Source organism: Sipha flava, unplaced genomic scaffold (genome assembly GCF_003268045.1).
Source record: "Sipha flava isolate LNK unplaced genomic scaffold, YSA_version1 130_pilon_pilon, whole genome shotgun sequence".
Taxonomy (NCBI): domain Eukaryota; kingdom Metazoa; phylum Arthropoda; class Insecta; order Hemiptera; family Aphididae; genus Sipha; species Sipha flava.
This window is the reverse complement of record NW_020271756.1, coordinates 1,610,259-1,635,874: the sequence shown is the minus strand read 5'-3', so window position 1 is coordinate 1,635,874 and position 25,616 is coordinate 1,610,259. Positions and strand designations below refer to the sequence as shown.

Here is a 25,616-nt window from a genome sequence, read left to right as displayed (position 1 = left end):
GTTATTTTAAAAATATAGCTAAGATTCAAACTTTAAATGTTATTTTAAATAATTCTCTTTTATCTTTTATTTTTTTTTATTTCATCTAGATAACTGAAAGATTATCTTTTATCTTTATGTTAGATAAACCATGAGTCATTATCTTTATCTTTAATCTAGATAAAAATATTGGTTATCTTTCTCAACACTAGTGATGATAAATTTCTGATTTAACTATATATAGTACACGATGTAGATTTATGATCGAAAAATTTGTTCACGGAAAAAAATAACGTGATCGAAAAATAATGAAATTCACAACACCGTCAGCATCGCAGTGATTTTAGAATCGGTCTTCAAACCGTGTGATAAATTATTCAACCCCGCCAAAGCTTGTTACGCAATAATCTTTTAGGTCCCTCGCCGAAAACGCGTTGGTTGTTTGCTTTTTATATTTGATGGATTGAACAAATGCGGTTCAGTTACCGCGTTACGTTACTCTACACTACCACGTGGGATTCGTATTAATGTGGTTATTTGACAATGCGAAAAACAAGTGCCACCGGAGGAGGACGCAGTGTGACAAGTGTACGTCACGTTGATCAGCGATTGAAAACCTACTCCGTACGATTACCGTTTTACACAATACACGCACTTGTTTCATCTGTATTGCCTGTACATTTATCGAAACTATTGCCGACATTTTAATCGTTACCTATCCGATCGCACAGCTTTTACCATCTGAATTCAGGGTGTCTCTTAAGCTTTCGAAGCATCACTCTGTGTGTCGAGGAACTCGTTCGTACACGTTTTACTCTTACAAGACTTTATTGATAGCGATATATTTCTGTGCCGATAATGATAATTCAATTCGGTTTTTTCTTTTTTAAAAAAACTTATTTCATTATAGACTAAATGTATTAGTTTTTACAGCAACCATCACAAACAGTGTTTGGAAAATAATAAATTTTATTTTTATAGTTGAAAAACATTTTAACGGAAAATTGTATGGCTTATTTTAAAAATGATCATAAATCGAGTAATTTTATTTGGTTATCGTCACGAACTTTCAATTTTTTGTTTTTTTTTTTTATTTATAAAAACTTATTATTTGGTAATATTTTATGTAGAAATGATGATAAAATTCAGACGATATAGAGGTTAAGATGTGTGAAGAATCTAATTTCAATTTTATCGCAATTTTAATATACTGTAATTATTTTTAAAATACATGTTATGGTACTAAAAATGGTGAGAAATTGCTTCTATTTTTTAAACCTGATCAGCAATACAACACCACAGATACAATTAACCATAGCGAACAAATATAACAGATTTTAGCTTTTTATACTAACATTCATACATTTTTCCAATCGATTATAATGCTGATTTAAAATTTTCTAGATCACACTTAAAATATAATGATTGTGCTCGAATATTATTACCTTTTAATTTATATATTTTCTCTAAAATGCGTACATTCCTATAAAAATCTATCATAATCTGACACTTAGATAGGTTTCATACTGAAATGGAAAACATAAGCGATACTAAAAATATATTGTACTAGCTCACCCGACAATCGTTGTTTTGTCATATAAATTATTTCTAGAGAATATTTTGCTAGAAAAAAATAACTTATTTAATATAAGTGTGTAAGGATATGGTATATAAGTGGAAGATGTATGGAGTGCTGTGAACAGTGACGAAATATAAAAATGAAAAACATCATTTATTTTTTTAATAATTTATTAAAATTGATCTTTTAAAATTATATATATCGCTAATTATGACAATATTAGTAAAAAACAATATTAATCTCTTAATACAACAGAGTGCACAATATTTTTTGTGATTCTATCTTTTGCCAACACAAACAAACTGGATGGTTCGAAAGCACACCACGTAAAGTTGGTCCGTGTGAAAAACATGATGTACTCAAATCTAAGCCACAGACAGACATCGTTTGGCCTTGAGACTTTTTTTTTTTTAATCTATGAAACGTTGTAGATTTACAATTAGCTTCAACAACTATATATAAAGTTAACATAATATAACATAATATATAAATATAAATATTACAATAATTTTAAGGAGAAGGTACAGGAAAAGAAGATGAAAGTAAGTGGTTAACAACTGTGTTTAAGAGAAGTAATAAGGGGTTAATTATGGCTTTGAAATCTACGAGAAATTTGGAGATCAGGCTTTCGGACGTAGCTGTTGAGGGTGAAGTTTTGGCAGTAACATTGGCATATGAACTTTTTATTTCTGGTTAGAACTGGAGGTTATTTTGTTTACAGACGGAATGGTGTGATTAAGCACCGGATGACAATAAGTTTTCAGTGATGGAGATTTTCTGTGGTTTCCACTAAGTTTTTTAATCACTGGACATCCTTTGTATGAGGCTGTGTGCGGCCCCAAAATAGGACACACTTGGCGGGTTTTGATGGTGATTTGGTACAATTTGAAGTGTAATGGTTTTCTCCACATTTGACACAACATAAGGATTGGTGGCAAAAGTTACTAGTATAATAATAAGTTTGACAATCATGGCACTGTGGAAGGGAGAGTTTTTTCCTGGGCAGCTCGATTTTGATTCTGATGTGAAGAAGCAAATCTAATTTGAGAATATCACTGTTATTATCAGCAATTTTTTTATCAATTCGAAAAAGAGGCAAAGGTCTTTTATTGGTACGATCTAGAATATTAGAGACCCGAATAACTTCGTGGTCAATATCAAATAAGCTGACTTGTATGTCTTTCACAGCAGTGGACGGGTGGAGGTGCCTGATAAATACAGCATATGGTTTCAAACTATTAGGCAGGTATGCGTGGAAATTTATTTGTTCATTAGTGATATGATAATTATAAACTAGATCAGTGCTTCCCAAACTTTTTCGACTCACGACGCCCTTTTTGATTTAAGGTTTTTCCAAGGTGCCCTTCTCTAAGTCATAGCATGACTAATCATATGTAAAATGCTAGACCCGATAGTATTTCATGACGGCGCGGCGCCCTCATACAAACATTGCGGCGCACACTTTGAGAACCTATGAGCTAGAATATAATTACTGATGCCGTCGGTACAGATAATCAGGTGTTTTGAGGTATTTTTAAAATTAATATCCAAAGGAACGACAAGGTCGAGTAAAGATTTCTTGAGCGTGTAAAATTCGTAGCCACCACTTAAATAAAAAGGAGGTGAAAAAAAAATTGTTTTACTTAGAGTGATTTCCATGTGACCGGGCAAAGCGTTGCACTGGACTTTGAAAGGTGTTTTGATAATGGGAGGGTTATACACCTCCTGATCGAAAATGTTGTCCTCGGAGAGTGAAACATAGAGATTTGGTGTGATGAATACTTTACTCTGATTGCCGCTAGATTTTGTGGGTGAAGATGATAACGAAGAGGATAAATTACATTTCGAATAATTCCGAGACACGTTTTGATTAATAATATTAGATTAGGCTCATTAGAATAGTGTACAAAAGATAACGGACAAACGAAAACGACGTCTGTTCATGTTGGACGATTAACATAAACTAGCCTTGAGACTTATTGATAGTTATTGCAAATGCAATCTAATTTGAAATTGAAGGTGTGTAAAGTGTATTCGCACATCTGCGGGTATAATAGGGATTCGCGGTAATAATATATTTTCACCTTGGAATTTGCCATTTAAAATAATGGCTTGGATATTATTTTTCATTAATTTTTTAATGACTTATAGTGGCCCGTTGCACAGCCGTGGTGGGTCAAATTACAAAGCAAAATAATCGGAGACCCAACCTTCAGTTATAAATTATGCGGTGACATGCCTGGTAAATCCAATGAATTTAAGAACTCTGTTGGATAATTTACAGCTTCAGTAGCATCGCAAACTGTATCAATAGATTTGTATAACACCAAGTCTCCTGGTAACAAATGTTGTATCTTGAGATTCAATTCTTTGACGTCCACATTTTTTGCTGCTAAAACTGCTCTTTCTGCCAGCCACTCACGATTTGTGTTTTTTCTGTATAAATTGGGTAATATCTGGTCAATAAGAGCATCTTGCAAATCAATGATTGTGCAAAAATCGGTCGGTAATTGTATGCATCCCGTTACATCTGTAGTAACTTTCCCATCACCGATATCTAACTATTGTTTTGAGAATCTTTCGCACACAGCTTTTTTTGATTGAATCGCATGTATCGTAATCGTTTGCTCTCTATCTTTACATATATATGTTTACATATATATGTTTACATATATATGAATTGTTGACTAAGCTCACAACATTGTAAAATAACACTGTCTTGATCGCGTTAAATCATCAACAGATATGCATAATAATCCTTCGAACTAACATTCCTGTTTGTTTTGGCACCTGTTGTGGGATCTTGTTTAATATTTATGCAATACCCGTCATTTAATACCAAAAATAAAATTAATAGTTTTTAAATAGTTTTTAATAATTATTTAATAGTTTTTTAATAGTATAATTTATTAATTAATTTTCAATTGTGCAGTTATCGACCGGGTCAAAAATTATTAAATTAAACTACGATGTAATAAACATTAGTACTTAGGAGTTTAAAAAATAAATAAGAACCTATTCATTCGCAGACCTACCAAATCTGTATACCAAATTTAATTTAAATCGGTCAAGCCGTTTTGGAGGAGTATGGTCACAAACGCACACGAGATTTTTATATATACAGATTAAATGAGCATTGGGATTTGATTAGAAAATATAAGTGTTGTTAAAATAATACAATTGAAAATATTTTTCGAGTAATATAAGACAAAAATATATTAAATCTATGAAATAATTTCTTGCTAATTATATTTTTAAGTGATTAATTGAAAATTTATAAGGCACTCTACACTGTTATAAAAAAGTATCTTACGTATTATTTAATGTTATTTTAAAAAATTTACTATTATTATATTATTAGTATTAAAAAAAATTGCTATTACAAATAGCAAATTGTAACTTATGTTGTTACCTCAGCACAAGTATTGCTTAACGGAGTTGATCAATCAAAATATTTATACACTGTAATTTATGTATATCAACGATAAGTAGTAAAAAAATAAAAATAAAAATCAATCAACTGTTTTAACACACATTCATTGCCTGTTGCACGTGTACACTATTAACGTGTAGAGTACGCCTCAAATGGTACGGTCAACAATGAAAATGGTGACAATGTGACATTTTCAGTTTTGTTCGCGTTTGTTTGTTTTCGAATTAGATGTCGTGTAAATATTTCGGACAAATTATTAAATATATCACACGTTAAATTATAAACGACGTGACCGTGATGTAGGGCTCGTCTCACACGCGACGGTTTCGGCCGTACGATTAAATTCCATAAGAATTTTTTCTGAACTAAGGTTGTTTTTGCACACGACAGTTTTTTCCCCTTCAGCCGTCTACGTTCGGTTATATTTTACTTTAAAACTTTTAAATCAGTGGGCTATCAACATTAATCGAAGATGCACCATTGCCATGTGGCTTTTGTATCGTCGTTTGCGATTACGTAGAAACGACGTAACAATCGTATTTACTGGTTACACACGATTAACGAATACACGTTTCTCCCCATGCATTTTTGGTTCCATTTCTATCTTTGTAATGATCTTGATGCTTATCCCATTAGATTTACATTGCATTCCGCAATAGTGATTAACATTTCTGCCTTTTTATTACAAAAAGTGACAACGACCATGGACGGATCCACGGTGGGGGGGGGGGCTTGGCTGGGGACATGTTCCGCTGCCGTTGGAAAAAAAATAATGTTAAAAATAAAGTATATTTAGAAGAAATGAATAATATATGATAAAAATACATTTTAACAGTCTTGGTACAATATTGTTACATTATATTTTTTAGAAGACGTGAAGACCTTCACAAGATGCCCCTACATACATCGATGGTCAACTATATTATACAATTTTTCCTATAAATTGCCCCAACTGTAAAGAGATTCTGGATCCACCCTTGACACCGAGCAACTTTGACGACAGACGTTAAATGTATAATAATAGTTTTTTCGTGAAAGTGTACTCTAATTCACGATGTTCCTGATGAGACTTTCCAGACGTCGACACGGCTGTTTCACGGTGACCGTACGAAATAAATCTGTCAACCATACCACGTGAAAGCCCTATTACTTTCGTGTGTTTACTGTCCATTAAAATCCGTACGGACGAAACCGCGGTGTGTGTGTGTGTGTGTGTGTGTGTGTGTGTGTGTGTGTGTGTGAAACGAGCCTAACGTTACCGCAATATGGTTTGACCGGGACAGTACCGATTCAGAGTACAACGTCCAGATGTCCCGATAATGTGTTTCGGGAGAGTCAATCGCCTCAAAATAAGACTTCAATAATGTACCTATATTTGTATTTTATGTAACTCCAAGTCGAAAAAACATAATAATATTGTTATGATCAAATAAAAAGTTGAGCAATTTACTTACGAAATCGTGTGATTCAATTTGTATTGACGAAAACAATTTTTTTGAACAATTTAAAATGTTTAAAATCTGTTTCAAAGAACAAATTAAAGAATGGTATAATATATCACTCGAAGAACATTAGTTAGGTTAGCTTAAAATATTATAATGTGCGTTTTAATAATTGTACAATCAAAAAATCAACAAAAGTTATGTCAATAGGAAAAAATGAAAAATTAATTTGTCCCGGTTTTTGCCAAATAAAATAATATGACAACCCTACGGTTGATCGTAGACGAAATTTCTTATCATAAAAAATAACGTAATAATACTCACAAAAGCATAATAACAGTATGGTAGTCATTAACAACTAGTGCTCTGCATAGTTCGGTTTATATCGGTCTGGTCTGGTCCAGCCTTAACGTATATAAATTAGTGAAGGATTAGTTCAGTTCAACTCCATATTTTTATGAATGATATTCGGTCCTTTTCTGGTTTAAACTATAATAATTGCAGTTCGACCCGGTTTCTAAAATATAATCGGTTTGGCTTAGACTAGTCGGTTCAGGTTAGGCGGTTACGGCTCGTTTGAAATCCATCCAAACAATGGTATGTAATTTTAAAGATATTATTAGAATTAATAACACGTATATTATCATAGGAATCAATATTTTACCCCTGCGCCGTTGTTTTATGCATTTTGTAGGTGTAAATCTCAGAGCTGTTCACGGTACCTATGGATAATTATTATGGAACATATTTTCAAGAACCTTAGAATATAAAGGAATATAAAAATATCAAAGTGATTAAATTTGTATTTATATACAATGTAGCATGTATTTTTTTATGCACTGCATATATTAGTTTTATAATAATCTACTAGTAGCTTAAATCTATACCACTTACCAATCATGTGCTATAATTCAAAAGTTTTACGATTCGAAATTTTTTTAGTTTGAATCGTTTGTCCGGTTTATAAAATTATACTATGTTTTCGGTCCGGTCCGGTCTAAAAAACAATTTGGTAATCGGCTCTTTATTAACATTTTCAGTCCGGTTTGGTTTTTAAAATTACTGACCATGCATAACATTATTAACAACTATACGATATGAAGTTATATCGGCAAGTTCGATACTTATTGCGTCATCTATTATGTATCCAAACAATCAGTTGGCCGTCTTCAGACTGACCGAGTACGTGTTTTCTATTCAACCAACGACAATTTTAAATTTAAGTGTCCGATGGTAACCCGCGGTGCCGCAGTTGCGTTTACCCGTACGTGTACGGCTAACAAACAACGTGCAAAACGATATTATCGACAAGTCTGAGTGTATTAGTATTCATACGTATACGGAATCTCTTAGCAATAATAGAGGTCGGTTGTCATCCACATATTTTGCACAATTAGTTCTAGTGATCCTTGATGTTACGAAGTATCGAAAAAAATTATTTTAATTTTAATTTTTTATTATTACAATAAATTTATAATAATTTTTTGATTTTTCTAAATTTTATAAAAACATCTAGACTGCTTCCTTACGTCACACGGGTCACGTATTCGTTAGACATTTCATATTATATAACTTGATGAAATAATAATAATAATAATAATAATAATAATATCTATAAAATAAATATTGACTCACCGAAATTGCTTTTGTCGGTTTGTTCTGAAAAAAAAAATAAACAATATTTATTAATGTACACTCAATGTCTAACTGATCAAACTTACAAAATCCTATTTAATTATGTTTTTTATATTATTATTCTTTTTTTTACTTTTTTTTTTTTTACTTTCGGTCTAATAACAAAAGAAATTATTAGTTTTCATCTATATATTTCTATCAGGTATGCTCAGGGATACGCAGGTTTATGTAAGTTTTTTTTTTTTAGAAAATCTAGTTCGTGTGAGTACAACTTAAGTTGTTGAGTTTTATAACTCTGTGATTACAGAAGTGTTATTTTTAACTTTACAAAATTAAACTATACTTGATAAATTAACTAATTTTGTTTTAAATAAATGAAAAACCATATCACATTATTTTTTTTCTTATCAAAAAAATTGAAAAGATGAAGAAATTATTTTAAAAACCAGTCAATTCTTATACGAAAACGTGTTTCATTTTGTTCTGATTTGAATAAATTATCGCTGTTATTTTTCATTTTCATTTTATAAAAATATTTGTATGTTTTTTAGTTATTAGTTTTCAAATTCACTTCCAATGCACACGTCGTTAGGTGCGCACGCGTTTTTGTTGCTCTCGTGAAATGTTCAGTTTAACGTATCTAATCTTGACAGATTTTATCGAGTGTCATATCTATTGACGCATCTTCTAAAGCGGCACAAGTTAGCATTCTCAGCTGACTTCCACCTTCCTTCCGAATAATACAAGTAATAGAAACTTAATTTGACTATTATAATAAATAAATAAAATCCAACCGTATAATACCAACAAATTTAACATTCTCCGAGGCACCGTCCACACGGTGACCTTTGGACTCAGATAAGATATACTCATTATATCAGCTAACAATTCTACAAAACCGAAGCGAACCGTATCGCCTATCCAGATAATTAAATATCAAGTAGTTAAATAATGTAGCCCATAATGAATAAGAATAATAATTCTCAATCACAATCTGAAAATAAACGATCACTTCCACAATCGCCAAAAACTCCCACCTCTACCGCCTCCGCTATCACTTCCAAGAAAACAAAATACTTTATCTCTCCTAACCGATACTTTGCCCTCGCCAAGACTGACCTAGTGACGACCGACACCACTAATGTAAACAATGATAATCAAAATGATTTTGATGCACAAAGTCAGGGGTCACATCACTCTATCACACATACATTAAAGAAAAAATATTTGCCACCACCAATATTCATTAAGGGTGTAATACATTTCTCTGAATTAAGCAAAGCATTCTCAGATTTGATTGGTCCTAATAGTTTTAGTTGCAAGTCAACTTCTACACACCTTAAGCTTCAACCCAATACACCAGAAAATTACAGAAAAATAATTCATTTCCTTAATGAAAACGAGGTTCAATTTTACACGTATCAGCTACAATCTGATAAAGCATTTAGATTAGTAATCAGGAATCTCCACCCATCAACTCTTGTTTCCGAAATTAGCTCAGCATTAGAAGAAGTTGGCCACTCCGTAAGGAAAGTAACTAATATTCTGCACTACCAAACCAAGGACCCACTACCTCTGTTTTTTGTTAACCTCGAGCCCCATGGAAACAATAATGATATTTTTGATATAACTTCAATATTACATACAAAGATAAGAATTGAAGAGTCACATAAGCAGCGAAAAATTCCACAGTGCACTAAGTGCCAATCTTATGGTCACACCAAGAGCTACTGCTCTTATTCGCCTCGTTGTGTTAAATGTGGTGAATACCATCTCACGGCATCATGTACCAAATCACGCGAATCTCCTGCCATCTGTGCGTTATGCAATGGCAATCATCCGGCTAACTATAAGGGATGCACTATCTATAAAAAACTTCAACAAAGACACAGACATCCTTTCAATAAATCTTTCCAAGTAAATCTCTCAACAACAGCAGTTTCAACATCTCAAAACTCAGCTCAACCATCAACCAAAAAATCCGCCATTCACAAACACACGTGACCGAACTTATGCTAATGTAACAGGTAACGACACTACTCAAAATAAGTATGCCTATTCCCCCTCCTCCAACAATCTAGAAAATGTCATCTCCAAATTTCTAGACGATTTCAAGTCTATGATTAATCCTCTACTTGCTCTTCTGACTACAGTAATTTCTAAACTTTCAATAATCAAAAATGATTAATAACTCATATACCTCCAACTCTCTACTCATCCTATTATGGAACGCCAATGGCCTCAAAAAACACAGTAATGAACTCCTCATTATCCTTCAAGAAAAAAGAATAGATATTGTACTAATATCTGAAACTCACTTTACTAACGTATCTTACATTAATTTTCCCGGCTATAACGCTTATCGTGCAAATCACCCAGACAACACCGCGCACGCGGGTACAGCTATATTCATCAGATCCTCGCTCACATTCACTCCACTTCCTAATTTTATTACAACACACATTCGTTCATGCGCAATATTTTTAATTCTCAACCACATCCCTGATACAATAGCGGCAAATTACTGTCCACCAAAACATAAAATCACTATCAATCAATTTAATGAATACCTGTCTATCCTAAATAACAATTTTATTATAGGTGACGACCTAAACGCAAAACATATCCAATGGGGCTGCCGTGCTACAAACCCTAGAGGAAACACTCTCCTACAATCTATATCTCACTCTAACATATCTGTTCTGACGCCTCCTAATTATACATACTGGCTTACATTTCGCTACAAAAACCCCGATATATTGGAAATATTTATCACCAAAATTCCTAATAACCTCCATACTCAAACCCTCAACCTTTTAGACCCATGCTCAGACCACTCTCCAGTCTTTCTCATCATAGATTGTCAACCTCCCGACAAATCTACCACCACAGTCATATCCCAACATCAAATTAATTGGGAAAAATTTACTACATCCTTATCGGGAAAAACCGACTTAAAAAATCGTTTAAAAACAATAAATTATATCGATAACTCTGTTAATCTGCTCACACATAATATACAATCATCGGTATGGGAATCACCCAAACTACTACCTTCTAAAAAGTCACCTAACAATCTTCCTACTTATATAAGGACTTTAATCGCAGCAAAACGGCGTGCTCGTGCTGTTTGGCAAAACAGTAGATATCCATCAGATAAACGCCACTACAATTTTCTTGCATTAAAACTTAAACGACTTTTAGCTAACCACAGGTCCGAATCATATGCAACACATCTATCATCACATTCTCATAAAGATGGTACCCTTTGGAAAGCTACTAGAAAACTTTTCCATATCCATAATCCAACACCTACCTTACGCAATAACGATGGCAGCTGGGCTACATCTGAGATTGACCAAGCAAACATCTTCGCAAAACATCTAGTCAATACATTTCAGCCACACCTTGATATTCTATCTCAAAACAGAATCAAAAATGTTGAAAATTTTCTCGACTCTCCTTTTCAAATGTGTCTTCCTCCTCGAGCCTTTTCTCCCGGAGAAGTCGAATTTATTATAAAAAAAATTCTTCTAAAAAAATCACCAGTTTTCGACATGATAACCGCTGAAATAATTAGACACTTACCAAAAAAAAAACAATAATATTCCTTACTCAAATATGTTATAATGTTAAGGCTATCATACTTTCCAATCCTATGGAAATACTCCACTATAATTTTAATTCTTAAGCCTAATAAAGCGCCGAACTGTCCTTCCTCGTACAGACCAATTAGTCTTTTCCCGATCCTGTCAAAAATATTTGAAAAACTTTTATTAAAACGTATCCTACCCATAGTCACTGATGCAAATATACTACCAAACTCACAATTTGGATTTCGCAACAGCAATTCCACTATACATCAAGTGCACAGGGTAGTTGATAAAATCTCGTACGCATTAGAGGAAAAACTCTACTGTACTGGAACTTTCCTCGACGTCTCCCAAGCTTTTGACAGGGTATGGCACGCGGGTTTACTCTATAAACTAAAATATCTACTACCTAGTCACTACTACTAAATTCTAAAATCTTACTAGAAGACCGCTTTTTCTCAGTGCGTATAGGCTCTGCAATCTCCCCTCCAGCAGGAATTAATGCTGGTGTACCGCAAGGTGCAGTTACTGCCCCACTACTTTTTAATCTGTTCATCTCTGACCAACCTAACTCAAACCAAACCCTAGTCGGTGATTTTGCAGATGACAAAGCTATAATAGCTAACAGTCCTGGCCCTAACTTAGCTTTTCTCTATGTACAAAATCATCTTCACCTCCTCGAAACATGGTATAGAGAATGAGGAGTAAAAATGAATGAGAGCAAATTCACTTATTGTACTTTCACTCTTCGGCACGGCACTTGCACGACACTATTTCTAAACAACCAAACTTTACTTAATACCCAGTGTGTACGATATCTTGGAATCCACATCGACCGCCGACTTACTTAGGCACCTCATATCAGAAGCAAAATTGTCACACTCAACAACCGCCTTCGTCTTCTACGATCCTTATTAACTGCCAAAAAAGTAAAACTAACTAACAAACTATTAATTTATAAATTACTCCTAAGACCCGTCTGGACATATGGAATTCAGCTCTTGGGTGCAGCAAAAATATCTAATATCAATCATATTCAAAGATTCCAATCCAAAATTCTTCGAACAGTTTCAAATGCTTCATACTACATCTCCAATAAATCCCTCCACTCTGATTTAAAAATACCAACTGTCACCGAATTAGCCAAACTCCGTTACAAGCGTTTCAATAGCCGACTGACCCAACATCCAAACCCTCTTATTACTCAACTCTCATCTGCAACTATTCCAGGCAACCCTCAAAGAAGATTAAAACGACAGTGGTGTCGTGACCTGCTGTGATAAATTGTATATAAACGTGTAATATAGGCTAACTACTTTCCTGACGAAGTACCTCCAATGGGAGGTCTCTTCACTCTGTCATTCCTGTTGTTTTGTTTTTATTATTATATCAAATGAACTTATTGTTCTAATTTTTAACAGATTGCTAAATAAAGAATTAAGTTAAAAAAAAAAAGTTTTCAAATTCAATAATTTAATTTAATTATATCATATTCTTACATGAATGAGTGTAATATTAAATAGATAAATTATTATAATACATCTGACAAATTATTGATTACATTGATGGTTCAGGGATCTTAATTATCAATATTTTTATTTATACTATATTGGTTGAAAATATTTTTATATATTATAACCAAAGAATTCCTTTGAAATAGTTTAAGAATATAAATAATACAGTTTTAAACTTTTTCTTCGATATATTCAAGTAACTTAAAATAAGCAAGCAAATAGGATAAAAAAAAAAAAAAAAAAAAAATACTTGGGAATTATATTAAATTAATATTATAAAATAAATTAATTTAAAACATGATTTAATCTAGTAATTATAATTATTATTACGGTAAAATAATTACTTATATGCAAATATTTTATTATGCATGCACATAAATCAATAGTTATAGAAGGATTAATAATGTTAGAAATATTATACTAGTTGACAGTTATATAAATAATGTTTGGTTGATTATATGATACAATTTAATAATGAACATGATTCTTACAAATTATGTCTAATTTTTAATAATTTAGTTATTTTTTCAAAATCATGATTCATTGAATTACATAGAAATATTATTTAGGTATGAAATTTGAAGAAAAAAAAAATGAACGGCAAATTTTACAATTTACCGAATTTCGAGTTTTTGTTTTCGTAGTAACTTAAAAAACAACAACTGTGAAGACGACATTTCTACTTAATACATTTAATACTGCTGGCTACAAATCCTACATTTAAAAGATTTAGATTTTTTTGGAATTTTTTTTATAGATAGTTGAAAAATGTAATGTTTTCTTGGATTTTTTTTCGAAAATATCAATAAAATAATTTTGGTTTCTCAAAGTCTTAATAAATGTAATACCTTAAATTCCTAAAAACTTATTTATTACTCTTGAATAAAAATTAAGAACATAAACAAATTAGTTGCTACTCGTATATATTATGATTGTTTTCGAGAGTGAACCGTAGTAAGAAAACAATTCTAAATATAAAACGGAAATAATAAAAATGTGGAAGATTTTGATGTCTGTGTTATAGAATCAGTAGTTGAGATGTTAAGATACCGAATCTTCAAAATAAAATCTTTTAAAAAAGAGAAAGTGTCTTTTGAAGACTTTTTAACAATGCTGGGAAAACAGAAAAGTTGAAGATTCAGTAACTACTTTTATTATTTTGTTAGGTCCACAAATTAGAGTCTTAAACCAGGATAATCAAAACCAAATTTTCATTAGAGTTTTGCAGATCATACAAAAAGTTTTTTCTACAAATCTTATCGAAATTCATACATTTCTCCACTTATAAACTATATGCATTCCTGGCCCATATAACACGTCACTCTAACTTTCTATGATTGTTCTTATAACACACATCAATTCGTAATAAAGTATCAACCTAATCATATCAATACCGGCTTCATCTAAATCAATATCTTTCGAACCAATATCGTAATCTGATATTTCTCAACATTATAATTCGTCTTAAACAGTATTTTCTTCTCATTCTCCATTAAAAAACTCCTTTAAAGTCCATATGATAACACTTCTTACGAATTCAAAAACATTATGCAAAATATTTTTATTACCTAATTGTTTTATATTTCTATTTAACTTTTACATATTTATTTTTTTTTTCATGTAAAGATTTTCTTCTTCTATATGTATATACTAAAAAAATATTTAATTTAATTTTACTAAATAAATATTTAATACATTTCAAAAATTCTTGAAGTGAAAAAATAGTTCTGTCTGTAACTTTATGGTAAACTATGATTATAATACCATACTGTTGGTTTGAGGAAAATTACCCAGCAAAATTAAGATTTTAATATAAATGATAAGTAGATGGAATTTTTAAATTCTAATTTATTTACCTAATTAGTTAATCTAAAATCATGTCGATACATACCTAACGTCGAATGATTAAATGAAAATTAATAAAATGTTATTTAATTTTATGTGTTCCATTTTGTTAAAGTTTTAATGCTGCGTTTATAACTATATTTTCAATGAAATTGAAGTATATCAATTTATTTTTAAACGATAAGCGGAGACCGTATCCATTATCAAATTTAAACATAGCTCATTATTCCAGAGCAAAATTGAAAAATGTATTTTAATTTTATGAAGTGCTTTGATCCTTTCTTTACTAGTACATCACGTTTTCCTATAAATAAGCACGTAGCATCAGTATTTCCTATAAAAAAAAAAAAAAAAAAATGATTCATAACTTTTTAATTCAATTGATTGAATTTAATCAAATCATATATTAAATATTGGATAAGTAAAATTGAGTACTGAATTGTAATAAATTGAATAAATACTGTAAACTTAAATCACAAAAAAATTCTATTATTTGAAAAAATATAAGTTAAAGATATTAATATGTAACATGTGATGACCATTATTTTATTTTATGAAATAATAGTCTTGTAAAAGTAAAATTACAATTTTCTGGAAGCTGAATGTAAAGCTCAAATCTTAAAAATGGAATTATAATTTTATAACTCATAAATGTATAAAATTAGTTATAAGTTATTTAAATTTAAATTTATGTTTTTTTTAAAACATTTTATTTGTCACTAAAGACTTGTCATTTCTCTTTGTGAATCTCAAGATCCAATAAAATTACCAACTATTAACTATAGAAAAATCCTTATACTGTATAATTAATAGCATCAAGATGGACATTTCTGGGGGAACGGGTTTGAAAAAATGTAAAATGTTGATAAATAGCATGCTCTATTATTCATTATAATATAATGTAAATATATATATATTTTTTTATTTGCAAGTCTCATGGGAAACTTAAAAAAAAATATTCAATTTTTATGTCAGGTAATTTTTTTTTTTATTAGTTTATAATTTTTGGGGAGGGTTTAAACTCCTTTCCCTTTCGTTCACTACCATTGAAAGAAAATTAAACCAATTATATACGAGATAATATTATTTAAAAATTTTTTTTTTTTAAATTTAGTGCTGGATATTTAAATTATAAAATATTATTAAAGAAGTTACATCAAAGTTTTTCATAAATCGTAGGAAATCCCATGATAAATCTTATACATTTAATATATGAAAGTCCTTTGTACATATAACTGTAAGCCATACAGTTAAATATTGTAATAGGTTTATCAAAAGCCTTTTATGTGCTATGGAACATAAAAATAGTATTTCAAAACTTTCTTCAAATTCCTTGGAAAATAGTTACCGTTTAAAAATACGTTTTATATTACTCAACTATGAAATACAAAAATATAAACATTTATATATTAATAGAAAGAAAAAGGTTATTAAAATAATATAACTATAATATGTTATAAAAATAAACATAATTTCCATGACATTATATGAAACAAATATCAATTTTTATGAATTGTCATATTATTATTTTATAGTAAGTGAAATGAAGAAGCTATTGATTTCACCAAAGGTATTATTAATTTTTTATTTTTATGTCTGTGTACACTATTTAAAACATCATAATCGCAACTTTACAACATTTTTCCGATATTGTCTACTTGGTACTTATTTTTTCTAGGGTGGAGTGATTTTGTGAAATTTTCATTAGTTTTCTTCATGATTGCAAAAAAAAAAAAAAATAAATAAAGTGAAAAAAAGTTAAAACGTAGACAATGATTATATTTATTGATTATATTAGAAAGCCTCAAGTTTCTAAACCATATACATTTATTTATAATAAAGGTTTGTAATTAAAAGATTTATATATATTTGTATTTTATTGGTATTCATATGTAGTACGATTCACTCAAAATTTTTTTTTTAAGTCTCAGTTTACCGTTTTTCCAAACAATTGATAGTCAGTATCGTTGAACTGCGAGCACTCGATCCATGTATAATCTGTTTTGGAAAACTACAATTTCTTAGACCATTTGGAAGTTTTGTATATTTCGTACTCGTGTTTAATAACATTTCGCGATCTCGTATCACACTTGACAATAGTTTAAATTATATAATTTATAAAATAAAAATTCCAAAAAATTAACCCAATTGAGATTAACCTGATCCGGGTACTCTGAATATCGGATTAATCACTGTGAAATGAACATTGAAAACCACTTAAAATATACGTTTTTACTGGAAAAAAAAATATAGGTCTTTTAGTCTAACTCGGTACTCATTCGTCATCCATGTAACTCATTGAACCTAGTGTACATCATTATGCTGGTCTAGACATCAGTTTTTATACTCTTCCGTTTTACTTTGTGCCTGACTGACCTACCGGAAGCACAGGTTTTTAACGACTTTTTACTAGTATTTAAGTTGTACTTATGATTTTCTATTTCTCTACATGTGTTGCATTTTCAGAGACATAGAAAACATATCAGCTTTCAACCAATCGAAAACTGCCAAACATTGTGTGTTGGTATGCTGAATTGATAAAATGACGTTTTTTTTCTTACTAAAAGCAGTAAAATGTAAGGTATTCCAATGGAACATGGTACTCTTTTAAGAATAATGAACATGACTAGTATTTCACCAAAATGATTCTTATACTTATCTATCCTTAATAAGGATAGACTTAGATTCTAGTGCTTTTCAACTGATACATGTTCGACGAAATCTGTTCATATAAACAAAAAAGTGTTGGATACTGTTTTATTGTCAAAAAAAATCTAGTCACTCTTGCCACGGGTAGGTGTTATTATTTTGTTTAATCGATAAATATTAACGAGTCATTGAATAGTGTATTATTATATCAAAAAAAAAAAAAAAAAAAAAATTAAAAACAATCCGGTTAACGTTTCTCATTACCGAAAGTATTGTCAAGGCCGGTCTAGAGGGAGGAGCGAACCGGGGCGCATGCCTCGGGAATCTGAGTCGAAGGGTAATAAATAACCAAATAATTAGTGGATATATTAAAAGTTATGTATTTAAGTTTATATTCGTTGTGCTTGGTGTTTTTAATTCGATCATTGCGTTACTATTTTTGTGTGGTTTCCCGATCAACGAACAATCGGATATCGAAATCGTTAGAATTCGGTTTTTGCATTACGTGAATACACGAAAACCGCAATGGTACTAACACGCCAGTATTATACAAAAACAGAATACGATCGGTTTCTACAATTTATTCGGGCTCGTATGTGAATGTACGAAATATACGTGGTATGTGGTTATTTGGATTTATGGTAATGCCGAACACCAGGCAGAAGGAATTGCACACAGTTAAACACGTTTAATATTTAATGCGCCACTATCACAACGATAATCATATCTCTAGAGAACATTGCACACCATATGCGCATATAAACGTGAAATACTAAGATCACGGTGTTGAAATCGCGGTAAAGTTTTCCTGTAATTAATACCGTCGTATTTGAATATGTATAATGCATTAGGATTCTACTCCTGACTGGTATACATATTAATATTGTAATGTATGCTAGTACTTACATGGAAAACTATATTCCAATTCTAAAATGTGCCTTACGAACGACTGACATTTTGTTTTTATTGTTATTACGTAAATTCACGATCGATAGTATACATCAAACTCTTGATTAATCATGTACAATTAGTTTTTTCTTTTCTTAGCCTACACAACAATTCAAAAAATCATATACTCAATTACTTCTTCAGAGCACTAATTTTGTATCGGTATTTATTAATACTATAAGCCATTGTAATTTTGACATGACTTGTCCGAAAATAAAACAGAATAAAAATATATTTTTGATATTCTGGTACATAGATAATACTAGAATATATAGATAATACGAAGTGTAATAAAATTAATTATAAATAGAGCTGGGATTTTAATAATCTAAAAAAAAAAAAAAAAATGCAAAAATGCTTTGAAAATCATAAAAAGTGCACAAAATAATGAGTAAAAAAATGTAATTGTTATAGTTTAAAAACGATATTATAAAAATCATGTTAACAAACATATTTATATTTAAATATATTTATGTAATATAATTATAATAAAATAGGTGCCTAATTTTTAATATTTCTATTTTGTAAATAGAAAAATTCATTTCGACTATTTTAATTTTGTTTTATTTTTGATAAAAACGTTATATGGGGGGGATATGATCGTATTTATTAATTTATCAATTTATTAGATATTCCATACTTAATTCTAAAAACAGCAACGTATGCCCTAAAAATGTCTACAAAGTTAAATTTACCAAAAAATGCAAAATAAAAATAGCTTAAATTAATTAATGTCACTAGAAAAACACATTTTCTGCTTACGGACCTACGTGTTGGACATCATAAAAAAGGTGCATATGCATCGAATTTCCAGCCCTAATTATAAAATAAAATGTCTTAGAACATTTTTGGATAATATCGGAACACTTGAAAAGTATTAAAATATATGAATATTTATGAATATCTTACAATTCTGCAAACTATGGTGAGATTATTATCCAAGAAGTTCTTTTTTTCTACTACACCGTTTTGTTTATCGTTCATCTTGTAGATGCGTTTTCTGCCCCCGAACCGTATGAAATAGTAATTCTGGAATCGAAACAAAGATCGTGCTTCCGGCGGTGTACAATAATACAGTTATCACGAATTCGGAATCCGTATGTTATTGTCGAGCTCGACGTTAAAGTTATTTATTTCAATATTCTTGAGACTGCGTTGTACACAAATTATCAATAAAAAATAAGAAAAAAATAAACACCTAACGATATTCTAATTTAGTGCTAATAAATGCGTAATTTTGTTTTATTTATTTATTTACTCGTACTTTTAGTTTTACATATACATAGGTACTCAGACTGCATTCTCATTACTTAAATGGATAGAATATATATGATTATAGTGGAAAAGAAAGATATTGTGTTTTTCGATTTTTATCAATATACCTACACTATCGTTCCAGTGTATACAAAATATATCGCAATTAAAGATGGTGGTAGTAGGACTTCAATCGTACAGCATATGAACCGTACTATTATTATTTCCGCGTTTCGACGTTTACTGCGATACAATGAAATATTGTTTACCGACAGTGCTATTGAACTGCGAGTTTTTTATTCTCATTTAACGACCAAGGAAGGAAAACAAATATTTTTATTTTCTTTCGTAGTAACTGTATTATTGGTACCCAAGTATCGTTTTCCTTTAATTTCGGATAGGGTTTAGGCTTCTACGGACGTGAATAGTGTATTATCAATGGAATACGATTATGATATGCGATATTGACGACTATCACTTCAAATAATGTGTAGTGCAGTAAAGCAGCGGTTCCCGAACTGTGGACCGCTATCTGTACAGGGATGTCGCACCACCATTAAATATTATATGGTCTAAAAATACATTTTCCTTATGATTAATCATGCTATGATTTAGAAAAAGGTGCCTTGAAAAAAACCTTAGTTAAAAAAGGCTAAAAATGGCGTCGTGAATTGAAAAAGTTTGGGAAGCACTTCAGTAAATACGGAATCACTCGGGACCATCTGATAAAGAGATTTTCGTAAAAAAAAAAAAAATATGTCTTGAAAAAACTCAAAATCGTATGAAAGCGTGCATAATTTCTAAGTAAAAATTATTATTACGCACATAAAAAGTATTTATTTATTTCGTGATCATTATTTTTCATGTATTTTTATTTTATTACATAATATATTTTATTCAATCAAAAAATAATTATGAAATTTATAATTCAAAATTCATTATAAATTAAAAAGACAATTTGTAGTATTCGTTTGTTTTCGATGATTAAGGGTTGCATACATTCTCATGATTATAAAACCTAATAAATATATCGATAACTCAGCATTTGAAAAAGCGGTTAAAAACTTATAAACAGTTCATCTAAGCGCGAATTTTCTCTTTAAAAATCATGTATTTCCTCATTTTACGAGATTCGTAAAAAGAGTTTCACTTTATAACATGAATAATAACATTTTACAATGGTCAATTTTTATTTCCCGACGTATACAGAGTTTTTGTTTTGAATGAAACCATAATGTTTCCGTTTCCGGTTAATGGAGGTTCCGTTTTAAAGAGATCATTATAGTGCATATTTGAAACAGGATTTTATTTATTTTCCTTTATAAGGTTTTACTGCATTATGAGGATCTAAAAAGGTACTATTGTTATAGTCTATGATATTACACATTTATGTCTAAGATTAATCGACGGATAAGGCATGAGGTTATTCTAGTAAAGATTTACAAAACTTTTTAGTCTATATATACATACGTGTATTTATGTTTTGCATTAGACGATATCTTTTTTGTGTGATTATTATACATTATATAGATAGAGTGGGATTTATTGCGTTTTACCGTGAATTAGAAAAAAAAGAGAAAAAGTTATGAAAAAACTAGATAGTCAAGAGTGGAGTTTAACTCATAAACGTCTATTTTGTACGATAAATAAAGGCAACGTACAAAAATTAATGACATATAAGAATTGCTCGTCGTATTTTCAATAATTATCAATAGGCATCTAGATTTAAACAATTTTGGAACTAACACGTTTTGGAAAGACATCTTTTGAATGTAACTTGCTTTTAGTAAACCTAAATACAAGTCTGTATAATCTATTATAAAAATTAATAATAATAGTACAAACGATATCATAAGTAAAATACCTCTAGATTGGGAAATTTATTATTTCTGTACGGAATGGATTTACAGGAAAACTATTGCGGTATAGAATCTAAGTATACAAGAAAATACAGTTGTGATGAGAAAAAAACATTAAAACATATATATATATATATATATATATATAAAATAATTACAGAAGATTTCAAATTGTGTGTTGCATAATTTTGATCGGCTTTCGGGTCAGGGCGACAATGGCACGAAAGCTGTCGATAATTGTTCATTAGTTCACCTGCAAATTTTCGTTCCAGTCGTCTTCCGGTCTCGTCAAAAACCTAATCCAACCCAACCATTTGCACCCAACCACCCTGTTCCTCTCGTTACTCCCCGGTGTCCTTCCACGTGGATTATTTCTCTCTGAGATCATACCGACCCTACCGTTTACCAGCTTCAGATATATACCATTTGCGCTGATCTTTTCCCACCGCCTTCGTCGTCAACTTTCTCTTGGCGTTTCCGCTCTTTCAGTCCCGCGGGATATTAGATATCACGGTCGCGTGATGTGACGTGGCTGACACATCTTCGGGGAGTCTTTATTATTAAACTTCATATTATATAACAGTACATCCGACAATGCGGCCGCCACTGACGCCAAACGTTCGCGACGATGCCGTTATTATTTTACAATATCGCATCGTTCATCTCACACGTCAAATTCTCCGGCCAGCCAGCACGCGACGCGGACAATAAACGCGTATTTGACATTTTACGAGGTTGTTATTTATTATATTATTATTATTAATACTTTTACTATTATTATTACAATTGCATTTATTTTTCCCCAACCCGTAACGTAATGCACACGTTTAACTGTACCAGCAGCGATATAGTGTAATATGCGACATGTATATAATAACTACTTTATATAAGATATTTGTGATCTGTAAAATTTCTTCCCGTTAAATCTTAAACAATGCTACAAATTAGTTGTACGCTACGTTCATTCGGAGTATGTACAATTAATTTTGCATTTTTTACTATTTTAGGCTTATAGATCCTTATGTATTCCTTTTTTTATTCACAAAAAATTTTTTCATATTTTTCAAATTATAGGTATATTTACTGTATATTTTTGTACATATTGTAAGTAATTTATTTTATATTTTATATTTAAAATAAAATGTTCACACGATTGAAAATATTTGTATAATAATTATTGAGGGTTTTCTTGTGCTTATCAAATATTATACTGATGTATTGTACTTCACAAATCAGATAAACATTAATTAAATGTTGAAATTATGACATAGAGACATAAAGTCATCTTTTATAATTATTTTATATATGTATATGTTGGAGGCAGACTATCATTCCATGTGTGGTAATGATTACCAGGCACAAAGTTGTATATTTTCTGGCGTAAAATTAGTATAATATTATACTCAAGGTTGGCCTGGGTACCAAAGATCTCAAGTAGGAATTTTTACTTAAGGGTGGCTGACTTTACAAAAAATAAAACAACGATAGTATAATATCATAATATTAACTATTAATATGTTCAGTCAGTAAATTTCTTAATATTAATAATTATTTATTTTATAACCGTATTCTGTGTTCGATTTTCGTTGAATTCCCACACGTTATAGTCACTAAAAAAAAAAAAAAATCCTATTTTAAATAAACATTATTCTCATTTAAATTAATGTTTTTACGAAAAAAAAAACATTCAGTTCGCGTATAGAAATTTAATTTCAACAAAATGAATATGATTATTTTGATCAGATTCTAAAGTAGCTAAACTAGTATAATGTTTTGTCAACAAACTTGTTAATATTGATATATATTTAATTATAGATATTGTTATTCGTTTATAACGATCCTAAAATAACTAATTAGTTTAATTTAGTTTAAATTAGTTTCTTATCAACGTTTTATTTACTAACTATACTACATTGTTATTAGAACGATTTAATTGTAATCTTTTAATAGTCTTCTATAGTGATAAAGTGATATGAGTCTATGTTTTTAATTTTTTCTTTAGTGAACGATGGCCTCAAAAAATATATGTAAAATAGCTAGAGCCCAGAAAAAAATCCTTGGACCCCCCTGTTGTGGCCAGGTCTACCCTCATTATATTATTGTAAACATTCATTTAATAATGTTATACATTTTCTTTAGAGTTATATTTGAACGTGTATTCGATCAAATTTTAAATCGAAAAATGTCTTATCTTGAATACGTTTTGCATTCAATTTCCTATCTTAATTGCGTACTCCATGAAACTTTTTATGTCAATTCCACCACTCAAAAACTGTACCGCTGTAAAATAAAACTACAACATGTTATTTTCATTTAATTAATAGCAAACGTATGTAATCTCCATGAGATTTAAATTGAAAGAGAACTTTGTCCAACATTCTCATTATGAAAACCCTGGTTATCTCTTCTCACTCATTGTGTGTAATATGAGATTCGAATAAAATAATTGCTCGTAAAACTGTACGTGTAGAGCGAGCACGTGCATCAAAGGAAATCCGGTGCAAAAAGGATTAATGTTTACGATTTCGCTATAGGCGTCGAACATTTCAAATACAAATTAAAAGTGTAACGAAAACCTCAAACTACTTATATAATAATATCCTTATATAATATATTTATATATGAAGGAGACACTTGCATGATTTTGACCCGGGCCATAAAATATCTCAGAACGGACCTGGTTATTGGGTGAGGAGGGAATGTAATGTATGGGGGACATGATGAGCCTGGGAGTGGCATGCGCCCGCGTAACTATACTTAATCCACAATATGCACATGACTTAAATTACGTGAAATGCGTGTAAATCCCGAGGACACTTTTCTATGCGTATGTGTTTATTAATTTATGCGCTTGCATCTCTCAATTCTAAAATTCTCAAATTATGTGGATCGATTATTGTTGACAAATAAAGATACGTTTAATGTGTTTACCTTTTTTATCCGTTCATATTTAACTATGATGCTTATGAGCATCATAATATGCGATAATTATCTCAGACACTTAATACGTGTAATCATACGGTTATAAGTATCATGAGCAGAGCTTGGAAGTTGTAGCACTAAAAATATTATTTATTAGCTCTTAAAGATACACTTAAAAACTCTAAAATATGCGCTATAAATAACACGAAAAATAAAAAAATAAGTATTTAACTTGAAAAAAACTAATTGTAATTTTACAAGTTTTTAGGCTCAGACGTCTGGACTGGTTTAATTATAAACTGTTAATAAAAATGGTTTATTACTTAAAAATATTTGTAAAAGTGTACTTATAATTAAATTACTTTATATATTTACATTGAAAATTATCCTAGATTATTAAAATGTTTGATAATCTAATGCAATGACGCAATAGGGGAAAAACAACGACGTCACTAACTATAAATACATCACATTGTCGATGAAATAATATTTGATGAGGTTTATTTATTTTCAATAATTCAAATATTTTTAATAATATAATCAAGTAAATAACATTATTATCAATGGAATATGATTATTTCCTGTATTATGTGAAAATATACCTAAATATAGCACTATGGACCCTAAATTAGCAAAATAGCAATAAAACACGTAATAATAGCAAAAAATGTGTATGATATTCGAGTAGTATAAAACATAATTGTGTCTTACTATGTTCTAGGATGAACCAAGAAAAATGTGCATTCGCTAGAATTTCCGAGTCCTGATCATGAGTATCATTCGATTAAATAAAGATGTCCAAATATATCTTCTCCGTAGAAATATCTCTGAAAACATTAATTTAATTTTAATTCTTAACACAATTAGTAAAAAAACTGTTGTAGAAGCTGTAGACATGTGTATTGTATACAAGTGCATTAAAGGAAAGAGATAATTTATAATAATCTACAGCGATAGCCGTTAT

At 30.3% G+C, this 25,616-nt stretch overlaps 1 protein-coding gene across 5 annotated transcripts in view; it reads right to left on the bottom strand.

The window, feature by feature from the left end:
• LOC112694496 (leucine-rich repeat-containing protein 4-like) overlaps positions 1-25,616 on the bottom strand; it is a 264,913-nt gene that overhangs the window by 109,950 nt on the left and 129,347 nt on the right. For 3 of the 5 annotated variants that reach the window (XM_025569975.1, XM_025569974.1, XM_025569979.1), the window contains 2 exons: positions 25,364-25,479; positions 8,069-8,092 (listed from right to left, as the gene is read on the bottom strand). The exons of 1 other annotated variant lie outside the window; for it this stretch is intronic. The gene's annotated coding sequence lies outside the window, so the exon portion shown is untranslated. The remainder of the gene's footprint in view (positions 1-8,068; positions 8,093-25,363; positions 25,480-25,616) is intronic. One more of the 5 variants, XM_025569977.1, reaches the window with a different exon arrangement.